Source organism: Asterias amurensis, chromosome 17 (assembly GCF_032118995.1).
Source record: "Asterias amurensis chromosome 17, ASM3211899v1".
NCBI lineage: Eukaryota > Metazoa > Echinodermata > Asteroidea > Forcipulatida > Asteriidae > Asterias > Asterias amurensis.
The window spans coordinates 3,288,893-3,311,531 of NC_092664.1; the positions used below are offsets into that span (position 1 = coordinate 3,288,893).

The 22,639-nt window shown below is 37.5% G+C and overlaps 1 protein-coding gene and 1 long non-coding RNA gene across 3 annotated transcripts in view; one reads left to right on the forward strand and one right to left on the reverse strand.

Moving 5' to 3' along the window:
- LOC139949512 (uncharacterized) overlaps positions 1–22,639 on the forward strand; it is a 287,926-nt gene that overhangs the window by 218,759 nt on the left and 46,528 nt on the right. The gene's annotated exons all lie outside the window — the stretch shown is intronic.
- Positions 15,954–21,168, reverse strand: LOC139949518 (uncharacterized). 2 transcript variants are annotated; one of them, XR_011787555.1, is made up of 4 exons: positions 21,126–21,168; positions 19,629–19,795; positions 16,960–19,258; positions 15,954–16,056 (listed from the first exon to the last, which is right to left on the reverse strand). It is a non-coding gene; the product is annotated as an uncharacterized lncRNA (long non-coding RNA). The 2 variants fall into 2 exon arrangements; XR_011787554.1 differs by lacking the exon at positions 15,954–16,056 and having other exon boundaries at positions 16,852–19,258.

The window sequence follows — 22,639 nt, forward strand, 5'->3', positions numbered from 1 at the left end:
GCGGTCGATGCTCTCGTGGTTGTTACTAAACTGTATGCACTTGGGCAAATAGTATAGTCTATAAACGGACTCACACTTTTGTACGTGAATGCATACCATTGGTCTGGTTTCCATCATACATCGGCCGCGGTTTTTTTTCTCCGTTGACACTGACTTTAATACGTGTACACTGACTTTAATACGTGTACGTGTTCCGGTTCCGAAAAAAAGCTCGGTTCTGAGACATACCCGGTTCCAATTCAATATAAAACATCAGCCGCCCGTCCCGAGCTCACACACACACAATTGAGACGATCTATTTTAACTGAAAATAACCAAGTTAATCAGACATCGGTTCCGAGCTCACACACACACAATTGGAGCCGATCTATTTTTAACGAAAATACCAGAATACCCACCCCAATGATCAGACATCGTGCCACCGAGCACCTATTTTCCCTGCATTTAAACAAGTCTTTGATTTAGCCGGCAGTACGATCGTTGTGTAGCAGTATGTCCGTAGTGCAGTACATCCGTAGTGCAGTACATCAGTAGTGCAGTGCATCCGTAGTGCATGCAGTGTGTCGTCTCTGTACATACAAGTGTACTATGCCTGTACATACCTGTACATACATACATACAGCACTGTGTGTTTTGTGCATGGGGCAAGCTTTTATGAATATGGATATATCGGCAGCCAATCACAACGTGCTGTCTATTTGGACTTCGGACTCTGTACATATATGTATATGCATGAGATATGAATACAGGTGCTAGTTGTACATGCCTATGCATTGGAGGGGCTGTGCAGTGTGCACTGTGTATGCAGCCACACGTGATAGTTGATACTCACGTCGGCTTGAAGCCTTTGCACACTGTATCTGCGGTCACCGCTTTCAACATCAAGCCTCAATTTCTAGAGCCGGTTCGTCGCAGGATCGGCTCCACAGAGCCTTTTATAATTGGGACTCGGTCTTTTAAAATCGGAACCGACAAAAGCGGGTACCCGGTTCCACAGAAGAGTGGAACCGAAAGTCCGGTTTTCAATTTAGAACCGGGTAGAACCGGGTAACCGAAGGGACCGCCCAAGCTTAAAGGTAGTAGAATTTTTTCTGAAGATGCCTATACAGAATTTTAACCTTCTCAAACAGGTACAAACATAAACAAACTTCGGTAAATTGTGTTCACATTGTAGAGAGTATTTATTCCTAGAACATCAGTGCAATGGCATTGACGTTTTACACTCCTAGCCTACAAAAATACCAGGCCACTATCTACTTAGTTCCCTTAATTAGTACATGTATGCAGTAAGTACTGGAACAGGGCTAGACAGATACCCTGCTGCCGACGCGTTATGCAACAGTTGGTCGGTAGTCCAACTTCCGACATAAACAGCTAACTAAAACTAAACCGAACAAGAAGGAGAAGGCACGGAATAGGATCTACGTACAAAGAAAAGTACATGTACATTACGATTTTTTGTAGTGTCAATTTACCTGTTACTTTGTTGAATGTCAGTCTCTCAACTCAGCGTCAAAACTCATAAAAACAGTGATGTGTTTTAGAGTAATTTGTGCCGTCTGTTTCAGTTTGCACACAATTACATATACATGTACATGTACATTAAGTAGTTGTACATGACCATTGAGTAGTAGTGTAATGTTAACGAGCTAGACAAGAGGGGCAGGGTACCACATCGGACAGTAGACTGGTCCCCTGCCCACAGCCGTGCTGCGCCACTAGAGGGAAGTATACTGAAATTGCTTTGATTCTCCATCCAGGGGCGCACCAAACTAACACAAACAAGAGTTTCTTTTGAATAATAACGTTTTGGGGTCATCATTTACAACAATCTAATCCAAACCTGAAGAAGTTCTGTGCTTCAACTTTTGAAAAGACTGGATACATTTTTTTATTTAGACTTGAAATTTTTCTGGGCTTTTTCTTCTGGGGGGTAATTAGCAAACATTAAAAACGGCTCACCCCCAAAAGTTTAAAGGAAAGTTATAGTTTACTTGTCAGAAAATAATGTTCGATAGATTTTCAAAAGGCTGGGACACTTTAAATATTGATTGAATATTTTTGAATATCGCTGGTTGAAATATGGGAGTTTATTTTGTGTGGTGAGTACCCGCCACCATCACTAGGTGTGTGTGGGGGGGGGGGGGCTACGAGGAACTGGCAACCACACCATTGTTTAAAAACCATGCCAACTATAACCATCCTTTGTAGTGTTATATAACAAACCAGACCAGTACAATGCTAAGTTCAGGCAACCTTTAATCATATCCAACCAAAGTTTGTCACGGTCCCTATGTGAACACGGTCCCTCGAAGCAAATGAAAGTGTCAAATACTTAACAAGAACAGGGCCAGGCAATATTCCTTTTATATAGGTTTGGAACAAAAAATTAACGCAGAATATACTATGACAACAAAATATATTGAAACGTAATTCAAGCTTTTAAACTAATGTTTGTTAATGAAAGAAAAAGGAGGGGGGCAGGCATTATTCCCTCCATATAAGTTTGGATATCATTTATTCCATGGGAGAGAAAAAAACAAGACCAACAAATATATTGCAAAATTAAACTCAAGCTTTTAAGAACTGTTTTAATTTATGAGTGATTTGTTAGGAAACAACCAGCTTGAGAGTACAATTCAATGTTTATTATGAAATTAACTTTCAAAGATTTATCAGTGGACACTGTTTTTTTCTTTCTGTGTTATTATATATATCCAAGCCTGCCAAAGAGCCTTTTCGTACAACTGGCAGTGATCTACATATCTATAGGAAGCGAAGACTAGTTACAAAGGAACTGGCAACCACACCATTGTTCAAAAACCACGCCAACTGAAACCAACCTTTGTAGTGTTATATACAGACCAGACCAGTACAATGCTTAGTTCAGGCAACCTTTAATCATAATATCCACACAAATTGTGTTACGGTCCCTATGTGAACACGGTCCCTCGAAGCAAATGAAAGTGTCAAATACTGAACAAAAAAGGGCCAGGCAATATCCCTTTCATAGGTTTAGATGCATTTATTTCACGCCAGGAAAATACTGTGACAACAAATTATATTTAAACGCAATTCAAGCTTTTAAGCATTGCTTTAAATTAATTTTTGTTTTCATAAACAAAAAAGAGGCAGGCACTTTTCCTTTTATATAAGTTTGGAAACACTTATTTCCCAAACTAAATTCAAGCTTTAAAGATTTTTTTTAATTTATATGTGAATTTTGCAAAAAAAAAGCTTATGAGTACAATTCAATCTTAAATCTGCAATTAATTTGCAAAGAGTTTATCAGTGGACATTGGTTTCTTCCTTTTTCTGTGTTATTATATATATCCAAGCCTGCCAAAGTGCCTTTTTGTACTACTGGCAGTGATCTACATATCAATAGGAAGCAAAGACTAGTTACAAAGGAACTGGCAACCACACCATTGTTCAAACACCACGCCAACTGAAACCAACTTGTGTAGTGTTATTTAACAGACCAGACCAGTACAATGCTAAGTTCGGGCGACCTTTAATCATATCCACAAAAAGTTTGTTACGGTCCCTATGTGAACACGGTCCCTTGCAGCAAATGAATGTGTCAAACACTGAACAAAAAAGGGCCAGGCCATACCCCTTTCATATAGGATTGGATGTATTTATTTCACGCCAGGAAAATACTATGACAACAAATTGTATTTAAACGTAATTCAAGCTCTTAAGCATTGTTTTAACTTGAAGATTGTTTTCATGAACAAAAAAGAGGCAGGCACTTTTCCTTCCACATAAATTTGGATACTCTTATTTCCAAAACTTAATTGAAGCTTTTAAGATTTGTTTTAAATTAGATGTGAATTTTGCAACAACAAAAAAATACTCATGAGTACATTTCAATATTTGATCTGCAATTAATTTTCAAAGAGTTTATCTGTGGACATTGGTATCTTCCTTTTTCTGTGTTATTATATATATCCAAGCCTGCCAAAGTGCCTTTCCGTACTACTGGCAGTGATCTACATATCTATAGGAAGCAAAGACTAGTTACAAAGGAATTGGCAACCACACCATTGTTTAAAAACCACGCAAACTGAAACCAACCTTTGTAGTGTTATATAACAGACCAGACCAGTACAATGCTATGTTCAGGCATCCTTCATTCACATTCAACAAAATTGTGTACGGTCCCTATGTGAACACGGTCCCTCGAAGCAAATGAAAGTGTCAAATACTTAACAAGAATAAGGCCAACCAATATCCCTTTCATATAGGTTTGGATACATGTTTTTCAACGGAGAAATTACTATGACAACAAAATATATTGAAACGTAATTCAAGCTTTAAAGCATTGTTTTAAACTAATGTTTTTAATGAACGAAAAAGGAGGGGGGCAGGCATTATTCCTTCCATATAAGTTTGGATATCACTTATTTCATGGAAGAGAAAAAAACAAGACAAAAAAATATATTGCAAAATTAAACTCAAGGTTTTAAGAACTGTTGTAATTTATGAGTGATTTATTAGGAAAAAACAAGAGAGAGTACAATTCAATGTTTATTATGAAATGAACTTTCAAAGGTTTTATCAGTGGACACTGGTTTCTTCTTTTTCGGTGTTATTATATACAAGCCTGTTAAAGTGCCTTTTCGAACTATACTGGCAGTGATCTACATATCTAACGGCAGCAAAAACTAGTTACAAAGGAACTGGCAACCACACCATTATTCAAAAACCATGCCAACTATAACCATCCTTTGTAGTGTTATATAACAGACCAGACCAGTACAATGATAAGTTCAGGCAACCTTCATCATATCCACAAAAAGTTTGTTACGGTCCCAATGTGAAAACGGTCCCTCAAAGCAAATGAAAGTGTCAAATACTGAACAAAAAAGGGCCAGGCATGCAATATCCCTTTTACAGGTTTAGATGCGTTTATTTCATGCCAGGAAAATACTAAGACAACAAATTATATTTAAACTTAAATCAAGCTTTTAAACATTGTTTAAATTAATTTTGTTTTCAAGAACAAAAAAGAGGCAGCCACTTGTCCTTCCATATAAATTTGGATACACTTATTTCCAAAACTAAATTCAAGCTTTTAAGATTTGTTTTAATATATGAATTTTGCAAAAAAAAAGGCTTGTGAGTACAATTCAATATTTAATCTGCAATTAATTTTCAAAGAGTTTATCAGTGGACATTGGTTTCTTCCTGTTTCTGTGTTATTATATATCCAAGCCTGCCAAAGTGCCTTTTCGTACTACTGGCAGTGATCTACATATCTATAGGAAGCAAAAACTAGTTACAAAGGAACTGGCAACCACACCTTTGTTTAAAAACCATGTCAACTGAAACCATCTTTTGTAGCGTTATATAACAGACCAGACCAGTACAATGCTAAGTTACGGCAACCTTTAATCATATCCAACAAAGTGTTGTAAGGTCCCCATGTGAACACGGTCCCTCGAAGCAAATGAACATGTCAAATACTGAACAAAAAAGGGCCAAGCAATATTCCTTTCAAAGGTTTTGATGCATTTATTTCACGCCAGGAAAATACTATCACAACAAATTATATTTAAAAGTAATTTAAGCTTTTAAGCATTGCTTTAAATTAATTTTTGTTTTCATGGACAAAAAAAGAGGCAGCACTTTTCCTTCCATATTAGTTTGGATAAACTTATTTACAAACCTAAATTCAAGCTTTTAAGATTTGTTTTAATTTATATGTGAACTTTGCCAAAAAAAGGCTCATGGGTATAATTCAATATTTAATCAGCAATTAATTTTCAAAGAGTTTATCATCGGACATTGGTATCTACCTTTTTTTGTGTTATTATATATACCCAAGCCTGCCAAGGTGCCTTTTCGTACAACTGGCAGTGATCTACATATCTATAGGAAGCAAAAACTAGTTACAAAGGAACTGGCAACCACACCATTGTTCCAAAACCACGCCAACTGAAACCAACCTTTGTAGTGTTATATAACAGACCAGACAAGTACAATACTAAGTTCAGGCAACCTTTAATCATATCCAACAAAGTTTGGTACGGTCCCTATGTGCACACGGTCCCTCGAAGCAAATGAAAGTGTCAAATACTGAACAAGAATAGGGCCAACCAATATACCTTTCATATAGGTTTGGATACATGTTTTTCAACGCAGAAATTACGAAGACAACAAATTATATTGATTGAAACGTAATTCAAGCTTTTAAGTATTGTTTTAAACTAACGTTTATTAATGAACGAAAAAGGAGGGGGCAGGCATTGTTCCTTAGATAAGTTTGGATATCACTTATTTTATGGGAGAGAAAAAAAAACAAGACGAAAAAATGGATTGCAAAATTAAACTCAAGTTTTCAAGTACTGTTTCAATTTATGAGTGATTCATTAGGAAAAAAAGCTTGAGAGCACAATTCAATGTTTATTATGAATTTAACTTGCAAAGATTTTATCAGTGGACACTGGTTTCTTCTTTTTCTGTGTTATTATATAAATACAAGCCTGCCAAAGTGCCTTTTCGAACTATACTGGCAGTGATCTACATATCTAACGGAAGCAAAGACTAGTTACAAAGGAACTGGCAACCACACCAATTGTTAAAAACCCACGCCTACTGAAACAACCTTTGTAGTGTTATATAACAGACCAGACCAATACAATGCTAAGTTCAGGCAACTTTTAATCATATCCAACAAAGTTTGGTATGGTCCCTATGTGAACACGGTCCCTCGAATCAAATGAAAGTGTCAAATATTGAACAAAAAATGGCAAGGCAATATCCCTTTCATAGGTTTAGATGCATTTATTTCACGCCAGGAAAATACTATGACAACAAATTATATTTAAAAGTAATTCAAGCTTTTAAGCATTGTTTTAAATTAATTTTTGTTTTCATGAACAAAAAAGAGGCAGGCACTTTTCCTTCCATATAAGTTTGGATACAATTATTTCCAAAACTAAATTCAAGGTTTTAAGATGTGTTTTAATTTATATGTGAATTTTGCCAAAAAAAGGCTCATGAGTACAATTCAATATTTAATCTGCATTTAATGTTCAAAGAGTTTATCAGTGGACATTGGTTTCTTCCTTTTTTTGTTATTATATATATCCAAGCCTGCCAAAGTGCCTTTTCGTACTACTGGCAGTAATCTACATATCTATAGGAAGCAAAGACTAGCTACAAAGGAACTGGCAACCACACCATTCAGAAACCACGCCAACTGAAACCAACCTTTGTAGTGTTATATAACAGATCAGACCAGTACAATGCTAAGTTCAGGCAACCTTTAATCATATCCAACAAAGTTTCTTACGGTCCCTATGTGAACACGGTCACTCGAAGCAAATGAAAGTGTCAAACAAGAATAGGTTCAGGCATTATCCCTTTCATATAGGTTTGGATACATTTTTTTCAGCGCAGAAATTACTATGACAACAAAATATATTGAAACGTAGTTCAAGCTTTTAAGCATTGTTTTAAACTAATGTTTTTAATGACCGAAAAAGGAGGGGGCAGGCATTATTCCTTCCATATGAGTTTGGATATCACTTATTTCATGGGAGAGAAAAAAACAAGACCGAAAAAGTATATTTCACAATTTAACTCAAGCTTTTTAAAACTGTTTAATTTATGAGTGATTTATTAGGGGAAAAACAAGCTTTAGAGTACAGTTCAATGTTTATTATGAAATTATCTTTCAGAGAGTATATCAAGAGACACTGGTTTCTTCTTTTTCTGTGTTATGATATATATCCAAGCCTGCCAAAGAGCCTTTTCGTACTACTGGCAGTGATCTACATATCTATAGGAAGCAAAGACTAGTTACAAAGGAACTGGCAACCACATCATTGTTCAAAAACCACGCCAACTGAAACCAACCTCTGTAGTGTTATATAACAGACCAGACCAGTGCAATGCTAAGTTCAGGCAACCTTTAATCATATCCACAAAAAGTTTGTTGCGGTCCCTATGTGAACACGGTCCCTCAAAGCAAATGAAAGTGTCAAATACTTAACAAAAAAGGGCCAGGCAATATCCCTTTCATATAGGTTTAGATGCATTTATTTCACGCCAGGAAAATACTATGAAAACAAATTATGTTTGAACGTAATTCAAGCTTTTAACCATTATTTTTAAATTAATTTTTGTTTTCATGGACAAAAAAAAGAGGCAGGCACTTTTCCTTCCATATATGTTCAGATACACTTATTTCAAAACTAAATTCGAGCTTTTAAGATTTGTTTTAATTTTTATGTGAATGTTGCAAAAAAAGGCTCATGAGTACAATTCAATATTTAATCTGCAATTAATTTTCAAAGAGTTTATCAGTGGACATTGGTATCTTCCTTTTCCTGCGTTATTATATATATCCAAGCCTGGCAAAATACCTTTTCGTACTACTGGCACTGATCTACATATCTATAGGAAGCGAAGACTAGTTACAAAGGAACTGGCAACCACCCCATTGTTAAAAAACCACGCCAACTGAAACCATCTTTTGTATAGTGTTATATAACAGACCAAACATGCTAAGTTCAGGCAACCTTTAATCATATCCACAAAAATGTTAAATACTGAACAAAAAAGGGCCAGGCAATATCCCTTTCATATCGGTTTGGAAACGTCTTTTTCAACGCAGAAATTACTATGACAACAAAATATATTGAAACGTTATTCAAGCTTTTAAACTAATGTTTTTAATGAACGAAAAAGGAGGGGTGCAGGCATTATTCCTTCCATATAAGTTTGGATATCACTTATTTCATGGGAGAAAAAAAAAACAAGACCATAGAATATATTGCAAAGTTAAACTCAACCTTTTAAGAACTGTTTTAATTTATGAGTGATTTATTAGGAAAAAACAAGCTTGAGAGTACAATTCAATGTTTATTATGAATTAACTTTCAAAGATGTATTGTTATCAGTGGACATTGGTATCTTCCTTTTTCTGTGTTATTATATATATCCAAGCCTGCCAAAGTGCCTTTTCGTAATACTGGCAGTGATCCACATATCTATAGGAAGCAAAGACTAGTTACAGAGGAACTGGCAACACACCATGCCAACTGAAACCATCTTTTGTAGTGTTATATAACAGACCAGACCAGTACAATGCTATGTTCAGGCAACCTTTAATCATATCCACAAAAAGTTTGTTGCGGTCCCTATGTGAACACGGTCCCTCGAAGCAAATGAAAGTGTCAAATACTTAACAAGAAAAGGGCCAGGCAATATCCCTTCCTTATAGGTTTGGATACCTTTATTTCACGCCAGGAAAATACTTTGACAACTAATTGTAATTAAAACATAACTAAAGCTTTTAAGCATTGTTTTAAATTAATTGTTTTTGTTATGAACAAAAAAGGGGGGCAGACATTATTCCTTCCATATAAGTTTGGATACACTTATTTGCTCTTTTGAGGTTAAGGGTCAAAACACCTGAGCCAGCCTAAGAACCCTTTCTGGTACTAGCAGTGGTTGACATAGCTATGTTGGAAGAAATGTAGAGCTGGCAGTATTGGCAGACAGACCATTGTTAAAATACAATTGGCACTGGAAGCTATTCACAATGAACGCAAGCAAACCGGGCTAACCCATATAGCTTGCGGTACGATTTCAGAATAGTACAGACTGACTGCTACATCAGAACAATGCAAACTGAAACATTCATTCTAGTATTATATAACTTTCATTGCATATAATAATAAGATTCAAAGTGGGATTCTAAAGTCTATACTTCCCAAAGCATTCAGCATTTGACTAGATATATAATTATTTTAGGCTATCATATTGTAAAATAAAAAATCTTGTTTGACTTACCACATGATAAGTATCAACAGCAACCAATCTTCATTGAGCCATAACCGAAGCACCTTCCATCTTTCTTTGTCGCCCCGTGATCCAGACTGCAATAACAATAACATATACGGATTTCGAAGTTACAACTAAGGGACCAGACCAATTTCCCTGTCTGCCTCGGTTTGATTACAATTGGTTTTAGCACTAGCAGTTTCTAACTATCCAATTGCTATGTTTTTGAAGTAATACTAGCAGTACATTCGCCAAATTTATGAAGGGTCGCCCAGTATTAATTTGCTGATGAGCAAAATTATTGGAAACTATGTTTTGTTTTGTTTTCTTCTAAGGCGTGAACAATAAGTTTTTCAAACACAAGTTAAATTCTTCAGAAGTACACACACGTATACAGTCGGCGTATATTCCATTTCACATTACAGAAAGTTTCCCACTTCTTCATTTACTTATAATAAACAACATTTTTTTCACTCTGTCTTAGCACCTTCATATCGAGGCTGAGAGGAAAAAAACAATGGAGGCCAAGCTAATGATTTCCCTTGGAATGAAATTTAACTTAAAGTCAAAATCACATTGGACCTCATGGGACTCCATCACCTTCTTGAACAAAAGGCCCCGACAAGAACAATGAATAATGACTTAGCCCGGTGAGGGAGCTATGCCAGTTTAACGGTCCCAAAAAAGTACGACTATCTAGTCGAGACATCTTAGATTTACTGACCCGAAAATCTTATAAAGCGACAGTATTTCCTTGACCGTGAGCAAGGGGCCTGGAAGGTCGGTGTGCCTGATGGGAAACTTAGTCGCTTCAAGATGATACGTATCTCAATCCGGTCTTTTTGAAAATTAAAAAATTACAAGAACGAAATGATACGGTTTAGATTGTAAGCCAGGGTTGTTAAAGTTAATTCGCGGAGCAAGCTTAGCGATGGATATAAAATACATGGTCTAATTTAACGATTCCGCTAACTGCGTAGTTATGCAACCCTAAAAAGTAAAAGAGGGGGGGGGGTAACGTCGGTTGGATTTTGGTGGTCATAGCGAATTATTATTATTACATTTTTTTACAATGACTTAAATCACACTATTTTTCTGTTTGGTATTTCCTGTATTTTACTTTAAAAACAGGTTTCTTTTTGAGAGTATGGTTAGATTACGTACATTTCTGAGGTACGAGACTAAGTAAATGGTTTGTTATGTGCTCGGCCCGTCGGTGCACGTAACCGTGTGCAAAGCTCACTGGTTTGCCTAATAGCATCTTCTCCAATATAAACTTTGTTTAATTTACCGGCAATTATTTGTGTGAAGCTTGTTTGGACTGGCCTAATATAAACTGTGAATAATTACATAATATAGAACAACAGAATTTCAATGCAACATCACATTGGTCATTGTAGGACTCCTACAACTCCATGACTCCCTACGACTTAAAAGAACAATGAATTAATCGAGGAAAAAAGAGCAAACTGAGGGCGCTATGCCAACTTAACGGTCTCATTTTTACTATGTTATACAGGGTATCTAACGGGGACATAGACAGATTCAGTCCTTACATGTTGAAGTGTTGTCAAACCCTTGGTTTAAGTTTTTGCCGGCAACAGTTTAGGATGCCGGATTCCTCATGTAATAAAAGTGCTAAAATAAGCATTATACTGATGAAAAGGTTTTGACAACATTGTTTGGGACAGCGTTTAAGCCCGTAAAAGAGGGGGGGGGGGGGTGGTGTTGCGTAGTTTGGATTTTGGTGGTCATAGTCAAGTAGTTTTGTTTTGTTTTCTGCGACACTGATTTAAACCACATTTGTTGTTTGATATTTCCAGTATTCTACTACAAAACAGGTTTCTTTTTGAGAGTATGGTTAGACTACGTAAATTACGGAGGTTTGAGCGAGCCCGAGCGCCGTGGTTTTTGCGCTGTGTACGGCGTGAAGTCGGGCTGTGATAAGGGAGATCGCGAAGTTGTCCGACTCGTAGCTTACAGCTACCCCTTCTAGGAAACATAATTTGAGGGTGTAAATATACTGATTTGCAGCTTCTTCGGGAGATTTATCTTGAAGGTATTGTCAGCAAAATCATTACAATGAGGGCAATGTAAAACCATAGGCTACTTTCCGTGCACAAACACATGACATCGAGTGAACATTGGCCATTGTAGGACTCCTACAACTCTATGACTCCCTCCGACTGAAAAGAACAATGAATTAATCGAGGAAAACAGAGAAAATTGAGGGCGCTATGCCAACTTAACGGTCTCATTTTTACAACGTTATACAGGGTATCTAGCGGGGACATAGACAGATTCAGTCCTTCCATGTTGTAGTGTTGTCAACCCCTTGGTTTAAGCGTGGTTTAAGTTTTTGCCGAATACAGTCTCGGATGCAAGATTCCCCATGTACTAAATGTGCTAAAATAAGCATTATACTGATGAGAAAAGGTTTTGACAACATTTGTTTGGGACAGCGTTTTAGCCTGTAAAAGAGGGGGGGGGGGGGGGGTAACGTCGGTTGGATTTTGGTGGTCATAGTCAAGTATTTTATTTTTTGTGACAATGATTTAAATGACATTTGCTGTTTGATATTTCAAGTATTCCACTACAAAAAAAGGTTTCTTTTTTAGAGTAAGGTTAGAGACTACGTAAACTACTGAGGTTTGAGCGAGCCCGAGCGCCGTGGTTTTTGCGCTGTGCACGGCGTTAAGTCGGGCTGTGATAAGGGAGATCGCGAAGTTGTCCGACTCGTAGCTGACAGCTACCCCTTCTAATAAAATAATTTGAGGGTGTAAATATACTGATTTGCAGCTTCTTCGAAAGATTTATCTTAAAAGTATTTGTAGCAAAATCATTACAATGAGGGCAATGTAAAACCAAAAGCTTCTTCCCGTGTACAAACACATGACATCGAGTGAACATTGGTCAATCTGTGTTTACCCATTACTGGCAACGTCAGTCACCGGTCAGGTCTCATATTACTAACTCCGGAATATTCTTCCTTCTCATAAATATAGTTTTAATTTTGTGTATAACCAGACTAAGTAAATGGTTTGTTTTGTGCTCGGCCCGTCCTTGCACGTAACCGTGTGCAAAGCTCATGGGTTTGCCTTATAGCATCTTCTCCAAGATAAACTTCGTTTAATTTACTGGCAATTATTTGTGTGAAGCTTGTTTGGACTGGCAACAATGCAGAATAGGAAACTGTGAATAATTTAACAACATAGAATTACAGAATTTCAATTCAACACCGCATTGGTCATTGTAGGACTCCTACAACTCTATGACTCCCTACGACTGAAAAGAACAATGAATTAATCGAGGAAAACAGAGCAAATTGAGGGCGCTATGCCAACTTAACGGTCTCATTTTTACTACGTTATAGCGGGGACATAGACAGATTCAGTCCTTACATGTTGTAGTGTTGTCAACCCCTTGGTTTAAGTTTTTGCCGGCTACAGTCTAGGATGCCAGATTCCCCATGTAAATTATACTGATGAGAAGGTTTTGACATTTGTTTGGGACAGCATTTTTAGCTCGTTAAAACTCGCGACCAAAGAGAGGGGGGTAGGTTGGTAACGTTGTTAGGAATTTGGAGGTCGTAGTCAAGTAGTTTCTGCTCATTACGGAAATGCTAAAATAAATATTCCTTGATGAGTACATTTGTGGAAATATAATAATGAACAAATAAAACATATGATTTGAGGCATTGCATGGTGATGAGGTATCAATTTGGTTTGCTGTAACATCATGCGTGTGTCTACACACCAGATGGAGTTTTTTCTTTTAGAGAACTGCCTTGCTATTATTATACGACCGCAGAGTAGATTTATCGGATTTTTCGGGAGACTTCTAAGTTCTAAAAAGAACGGTTCTCCTTTTTAATTAAACCTGGGTGGACAGTATAGAAAACAGGATGTAAGTATTATGCTAATAAAATGCTTGCATGAAAACTTACGTGGTATAGAAGTAAAGCAGATTTGGATAGTATGTGGGGCATTTTGAGAGTAATTTTACTTCAAAGTTCTGCAATTGAAAACATATTATTACTTTTTCTCCCTGAGTTAAAAACGCTTCTCAGATCGTGTATTCCAAAAAGGATTATTCTTCCTGAGTGGACATTATTTGCACCAGAGTTTCGAGAATATCTATAGAAAAAAGACATGATGAAATAAAGTGTTCACATATTTTGTACAACCCTATAATATATAATAGAAGTTAAATTTGCATCGGGAAACAAATATTAACTATTTTTGGATTTTACCCATATACACCGATGTGTGTTAGCACTGTATACTCAGTACTTACCCGAGTTCTGTTTTATACTATATGATTCAAACTTTAAAACAGTCCAAAAACAACAAAGGATTACAAAGGTCTTTAAACATCTATTTGTTGGAGAATTGCTTGAGGTGGTGAACGCCTAGTTGTTATATATCTTTTTTACACCAAACATACTCAAACAAACATTAAAAAAAATGTTATGACGAGATAATTATTATTTAGTTTGTATATATCTTCCCTGTCAACTGATTGTATGTTTGGGACTGTGCCTCTCTTTGCCGTCGATCTTTCTGATTAAATAAAACATACAAAATGGAAAAAAAAAAATATTATCAAAATAAAAAACAAAAAGCTACTCTGCGATTTGTCAGGTATTCAGGAGCCGCGATTCGGGTTATTCCCCCATTGCAATTTATGGTCCGCGCAACACATAAACCACTAACAGAGGCCCCTTACCGGCTTCCATATAGCACCCTTCTGGTATGACAACCGACTTCACAGTATATCCTTCCCTATCTCTCAACCCTAGCAGTCCTTGCCCCCCTCGCTCAGGGTAAACAAAGCGGCTCCCAAACCATACTGGTGTCTTTCCCAGTAATTAATGCCTTGTTTCGTATTATTGCGAGGGGCCGGGATCGAACTCGGAACCGGTGGCTCATACCGATTCGGAATTCAGAGACAGTACCAGCGCCTAACGAATCGCCCTAGCACGTTGGTGCTTGCCAGACCCGGTTTTTAATCTGATAAAGGCAAATTAATCCAGGTGCATTGTGGGAGGGTCGTTTGATCACTGGGACGTGAACAACAGACCATAGGAGACTTAAATAACACACTAATAAAAGCACTACCACACTAGCTCAGTGAGTTAAGGTGCAGTGAAAATAACACTTCAGACGACATGTCCGAGTTCGAATGCCGGCCTCGCCACAACAGACAAGATTTCCACGATTTTGTTATTTTGCTTTAATTATTTTTATCTATTTACCACAAAACAAAGCCACACTGGAGAAGAAAAACTCATTCATGGACCAGAGTTTTTAAAATATTTTAAGGTTTAGTAATTTATTATACTGAAATATTTATTTTGGAAGTAAACTTTTTCCGGAATATTGAGTTTTTACAAGGTTTTATTTCGTGCAATTAAAATATTGTTTTTTTACAGCAAATAGGTCTGTCCATGCACTTATGTCTACACGAAAATACATTTAAATGTTTGCTTTAGGATTTGATTTTCTAACCTTGTCTTCTGAGGCAAGTTTCAAACATTACCAAAAATGTTAACAACCAGCACCCGCGGCGCAATGGAGTTGAGGGCGGCAGCAGAACCCTGGCCCCGTGCACCCACCCCAAAAGAGATCAAAAACACCTCAAAATTATTGGTCCAATACATCAAAGCCCCAACCCGTGAATTATGTCTTTGCCCCCGCTTGCCCCCTCCCCCGCCCTTCCAATTGGAAATGTTTGGTTACGTCAATGACCACCACTAAGCTAAAAAGTTACCTCCTGTTCCTTAGCATGCTTAGAGAGGAAACTGTCCTAAGGACAAAACTGCTTTGCTCTAAACAAGACCAGCATCTGACGTTATGGACTTGTTTGTTTTAGCGCTACCAAGATGCACACTTATAGCTAGACACTCTAAGGACATTTTCACAAACTTGGCTTTCTCGGCAAGTTTGAAAACGTGCACATTCGGTACATGTTTCCGATTAATTAGGAGGGCTACAGTTGGAACCCAAGCCTTGGTTCCAGAAAGGACATACAAAAGTAATAAACAGAGGGCGCCCTTTTGATTTGTTGTTAATTGAGCGCGCGCACATGTCTACAAATTGAATTTGATTCACGTACCTGATGTATTCCATTTAATCTCTTCCATGGACCATCCTTGCCTCACACTGAGATATAAACATCTGGTTTGAAGCAAGTTACGTTCATATTTCTCCTTCTCCCAGTTTAACACTTCGTCAGCTCAGAAAACCTTGCATTCTGTACGAAAATTAACAGACAGTATGCAGGCACGTTGTGTTTACACATAGAACGTTGGGTCTGGTTCCCTACGCATGTGTGATGGGAAAGGGTCTAAATGACTATAATGGGGCCATGCTATAGACGTGAAGCTATGGTAATAATTTAATTTTGAAGACTTTTGAAACCCGTTTCTCTAGTTGATGAATAAAAATTTTCATTCAATTAGCATACAGTATATACATCAAATCGTAGTAGCATAAAAATTATATATTTCCAGATTTGACTAAGTCCTCGTTTGAATAAAAACACACAAAGAAGGCTGACTTAGTTGTGTATACAAGTCACCAGTAACGTACATTTAAATCTGTAGTCAAGTTGTAGTGATGAATTATATCAGGTGCTCTTGGAACAATCGAAATATTCAAAGGTCTTTACAATTCAACTGAAACTTTTTGCTCCCTCTATGCTCAACGAAGTTTCTTTTTTTCTCTTTTTCGGTTTTTTTTTCCAGACGGCGTCTCCACTCCTCCCCAATGACCGAAACAAAACCGAATGAAGCGTCAAAACCAAGAACCAGTCAAAAAACTAACAATAACTCAACAGCCAAACAATAGAGAAGTAATAACAACTAAGATTAATAAAATGGTAACTAACAAGTAAAACACAATCAACAATAAAGATTTAAAAAAAAAAACCGGAAGAACAAAAAAACGGATTGGCTTGCCGATACTGGTCAACAGAAAATAACCACGAGGGGAAAACAAAAACAACTTTGTGTAATTCTTATTTATTTTAATTCAATCAACTCGGCACAGCAACAATTTCTTGCTACTTCGGTAAAGTTTGTAAAGAAACAGAACGAGGTTAAATAAAAGAAAAATGTTGAATGAACGAGCTTCTTTTGTTTAAACTAAAACCAACCTGAGAATGTTTATGGCATTATTGACTTTGCTGCAACAGTCGGGTCCCCGACGCCCACAGTGACAATGACAGTTCTTTAGCTGATTTCATTAAGTCTTGTTTGCCTTGTTTTTTTTTGTTTCTCTGGTTTGAATTAAAGACAAATAAAATGGTTGCGTCATGATAGAATTGCTTATTGATTTAACCTTTACCCCAAAGAAAGTGGAAGAAAATAGTAACAGCGACATTAAAACTGAGGTATAATTTATTCAAAAGTGAGCAAGGCACCACAAAATTAGCTAAGCACGTAAAAGTATTGCTTAGCCGAAACAGGTCACCAGCCAAAATTACATTATAAATATTGTTTACACTGACTGTTGCCCCACTCAATTTATGCTTAGAAAACAAATTTTGTAAGCAGTATTTTCTGCTTAACAGCTATGTGGAGTTGGGCCCTGAAGGTAACATTAACACCAGTGATTAACACCAGTGTTGAGTCCTTTATTGTCTAATATGAAACTTATTGGTAAGTGTTGCCCAATCAAGAACAATTCCTAAATCAAAGCCCTGGCCATAATCCTTTCAATTTCATGAAGCTGTTAAGCTAAAAACACTGCCTAAGACACGAGTCGGGCACCAGTTACATCAACAAAACGTTATGTTTAGCCTGGTAACCACTTTCTGTGAAGCAAGCTTTTTTTGTGTGCTTGGCAACTGTTTAGGCTTACAGGCTTTATGAAAGTGGGTCAAGATCTATATTCTTTAGATTCGGAATAAGGTAGAGGTAAAGTCAGAAAACACTCAGGCTAAAAAAAAGGTTCTTTTTTATAACAGCTACACAAACAAGTGGTACCTAGTGTGTAAACAAATCAACACTTAATTACTTATACACCCTTCAATTGTTCATTGACAATTTAAACCCACCTTTCCAATAATACATCAATATTAGCATACATCTAAGACTGATTATGAACACAGTTTTTAATGGGAGGGGGGGTTGTTGTAAAATCTTCTTGATTTCATGAAACTTTTTTTGTTTTTTCCAGAGTACATTCATCCAATCCTCTAGTTTTCAAGAAACATATCTTAGAGAGGTTGTTCATCTTTGATAATTGAAAGAGCACATCATTCCACTCCTGTAGTATTCAAGAAACATGCCATAAGGGGATGGTACAATAATAAGACATCACACAAGTGCGAGTGGAATACGGACAAATTTAGCGCTTCTGCGTCACATATCCAACGAGGCCGAATGCCGAGTTGGATATGAGACGCAGACGATAACGTATTTATCTTCAAGCAAACTTGGCGCGTGACATAGAACACACAAGACCCATGGTAGTGATATTAGCCATGCAATATAGGTTTTTATCACCACTCCATTCTGCGAATCTGATTTAAGAGTTATAGCGTACTTGAAGATAACATTGATTATTGGAAGAGTACATTCATTCCAATTCTCTAGTATTCAAGAAACATATCATGAAGGGATGGTGCATCATTAGTTATTGGTTTATTTGATGTCTTTAATATTATATTGTACCGTAGACGTAAAATTTGCATCGAGGATAAAGAATATTAATTAACTTTTATTTTGTTTACCCTAATGAACCTATGTGTGTTAGCAGCACTGTGTGTTCAGTGCTTACATAGGATCTATGAAAAGAAATCACAGGCTTTTTACTCAGCATATTAGCTATCAGGCTATCTCGGTGGTCTAGTTGGTAAGTCACTGCTGTAGAATTGCACAGGTTGTGGGTTCGAATCCCACCCAAGTAATATGCCTTTTTTCCACAGAACTCTGTAAAGTACTGAGTGTACAGTGCTAACACACATGAGTGTATAAAGGTAAATCCCTACCATGATAAGGCTTCATGGTTGTCATCTTTACTATCCTCATCTTGTGTTGTTTTGTTGGCATTCTGAGCAGCAAGGCCATCAACAGCAGCAACTGCAGCAATACCTGCAGCAAGACCATTACATGTTGCTACAGTTGCCTTCTCAGCTACAGCAATGGCCGTGGAGTACTTTGGGGTCCATGGCACGCCTTCATTGCTAATCCAATTCCAGCAGCACAAACTCAGTTATTGGTTGATGCATGAACAGCTTCATCCAGATTCCAGTCAAGAGACTCAAACCCTGGTGCTCTCCTCTCACCCAAACTGCAGCAATAATCACGGCCAACTCGTTGGACTTCTGGCCTGAGTTGCAACCAATGAGTATCCCAGGCACCACAGACCACAGCCTGCTTGGCTCCCTAACGACCAAACTTAGTGTGATGATTTATCTCATTCTTGATAATATCAGTTTGTCTGTCAACCTGTGAACATAGGGAAGCATTATTGGTATAAAAGCTAGCTCAAAAATTTAATATTTGAAAACCTTACAAATACAACTTTATTTGTATCTTTAGAAAGGTTGATTTGACAGTTTTGTGAATGTATTCATGTTCAGATAAGAAAACAAGTATGTCGTTAATTAGGATTTGAAACTTTGCATGGTTAAAACATGATATAGTAAAGGTTTGTGGTAAATAACACCATGTATAATGAGCATACCGGTCGAATTGTCAAGTTGAAACCAACGGTTCTTTTCAGAACCACCCCAATTCACTTAGAGATTATCACTACATGGTGTTACCGCAAACCTTTACTGGAAAGAATGCCATTGCAACTATCACAAGCTCCTACCTCATTATTTGACCTTGTCTCACTGATGCAATACATCCATAGTTATTGTGAATTCTTTTTTACAGAAACAAACTTCGTCTCCTCACCACCACATCTTCTTGCACTTCATCATCAGTCCAATAGTTCACATCCTTCTTCTCTCTGAAGGTATGGTGCATTGACATTAACTGTTGGGGGTCAAGAAGTTTGGGAATGAAGTTAGACTAGTAGACTAAAATGATGAGTTGGTGCAATGTTTGAAAATAAGAATAAAAACCACGAAAGAGACAGGTTGTGATACCTGCTTGAACAGTGAGGAACAAAAGAGGTCCACTTAATGTATAGCATTGAAAAACTACAAAACTACACTTTCAAATGTCAACACAATAACTTTTACAATATTCAAGAATATGATTTTTCTTAAACATATGTAGAACAAAGCAAACTCCACAGAGTGTAAGCATCACAAAGATAACACCAAATGCAACCTTTTTGTAACATAAATAATTATCATTATCCAAAGTTACCAAATATGATTCAAACTTGCTCCTTGTCACTGGGTGAGCTCAGGCCTAGTAGCTAAGATCTACTCTAGAATGAGGAAGGTGGACTACCATCTCAACTGCCTAAGTATTTCAATATGATTCAAACTTGCTTCTTGTCACTAGGTGAGCTCATTGGCCTAGCAGTTAAGATCTACCCTAGAATAAGGCAGGTTGACTACCATCCCAACAGTCTCAGTATTTCAATATGATTCAAACTTGCTCCTTGTCACTGGGTGAGCTCATTGGCCTAGCAGCTAAGATCTACTTTAGAATGAGGAAGGTGGACTACCATCCCAACTGCCTCAGTATTTCAATTTGATTCAAACTTGCTCCTTGTCACTGGGTGAGCTCATTGGCCTAACATTTAAGATCTACTCTAGAATGAGGAAGGTGGACTACCATCTCAACTGCCTCAGTATTTCAATACGATTCAAACTTGCTTCTTGTCACTAGGTGAGCTCATTGGCCTAGCAGTTAAGATCTACCCTAGAATAAGGCAGGTGGACTACCATCCCAACAGTCTCAGTATTTCAATATGATTCAAACTTGCTCCTTGTCACTGGGTGAGCTCATTGGCCTAGCAGCTAAGATCTACTTTAGAATGAGGAAGGTGGACTACCATCCCAACTGCCTCAGTATTTCAATTTGATTCAAACTTGCTCCTTGTCACTGGGTGAGCTCATTGGCCTAACATTTAAGATCTACTCTAGAATGAGGAAGGTGGACTACCATCTCAACTGCCTCAGTATTTCAATACGATTCAAACTTGCTCCTTGTCACTGAGTGAGGTCATTGGCCTAGCAGTTAGGATCTACTCTAGAATTAGGAAGGTGGACTACTATCCCAACTGCCTCAGTATTTCAATATGATTCAAACTTGCTCCTTGTCATTGGGTGAGTGGCAGTGGATTTGTCTGCACTCCTATTTCTTGACTCTAATTAAGACATACCACATGGTTCCTCTTATCTCATACCTAACTCTTTGGACTAGTTCATGCTCCAGCAGTGACATCATCTCCTTCACTTTTAGACTCCCACACTCCTCATCCTCAAGACACTGCACTAGACTTGAGTTCTCCTTCTGTAAAGAACAAAGATGAGAAAGAGTAAGATGAGGTGAAAGTGAAATCCAGTAGAATTCCAACCAATGATGATCCTTGCATCATGTTCAGAATCTCATTCATGAGAACCATCTGCTGTCTGAGGTTCATTTCTTTCCCCCTTGGACACTGAAAGCTCATTGTACCTGGTTGAACTAAATGGCCTTGCAGTTAATATCTACATGTACTCCACTTGCTCATTGTCACTGGGTGAGCTCATTGGTCTTGCAGTTAATATCTACTCTAGAATGAGGAAGGTGGACATCCATCTCAATTGCCTTAGCATTTCAAAATGATTCAAACTTGCTCCTTGTCACTGGGTGAGCTCATTGGTCTTGCAGTTAATATCCACATGTACTCCAGAGTGAGGAAAAGGGACTAGCTAATCTCAATTGCCATAGCATTTTATTATGATTCAAACTTGCTCCTTGTCACTGGATCGTCATTGGCCTAGTAGTTCAGATCTACTTTAGAATGAGGAAAACATACTAGCCCTTCTCAATCGCCTTTCAATATGAATCAAACTTATAATTTGCATCAGGGATGAAGAGTATTACTTTTGTTTTTTTACCCATACACCGATGGTTGTTAGCACTGTATACTCAGTACTGCCTCAGTTCTGTGAACAAATATCAGATGGCATATTACTCAGGTGGGATTCGAACCTGCGACCCTTGCAATTCTAGAGCAGTGTCTTACCAACTAAACTACCGAGATAGCTAGAGGCAGGTCAAGTCCTATGCATTGGCAGCTGGTACCGCAACGATATAGTAAATGTTTGTTATGATTCAAACTTGTTGTGTCCCAAACACCTTCCTTGTTTGTCCATTAATTTTGTCTAGACAAACATATATGCACTTTGTGAAATTAGAAGTAGTTTGGCATTAGGTACAAGGTCTAATAACGAACATTGAATTAATGCTCCAGGCTCACAATATCGTAGTACTGGTAGTAAAACAAAGTACATTGGTCCCATCCCAACTCTAGAATCAACCCAACTATAGTTGGGACTAGTCCCAACTTCAGTATGACTGGGTTTGCCTGATTTTGTGAAAGAAACAGGCACAATGCACCCGGCATAACACAAGTTGGACCAGTCCCAACTATAGTTGGGATGATTCTTAAGTTGAGACAAAACCTACACATAATGCGCAATGTACAGCCAACGAGGTGATCCTACAGTAACAAACCCAAGCCCCATACACCCACTCATTTCATAAGCATAGAACCAGCCAGTGTTAATACATGTAAGACCTTAGTGACCTAAACACAACAGCACAATATTGATATTTATCATAAGAATACCCTGTCTAGTTTGAATCTGAAAAGCTGACTCAAAGTTATCCATGCATACTACACTTCATTCACATAACACAAAGACTTAAATA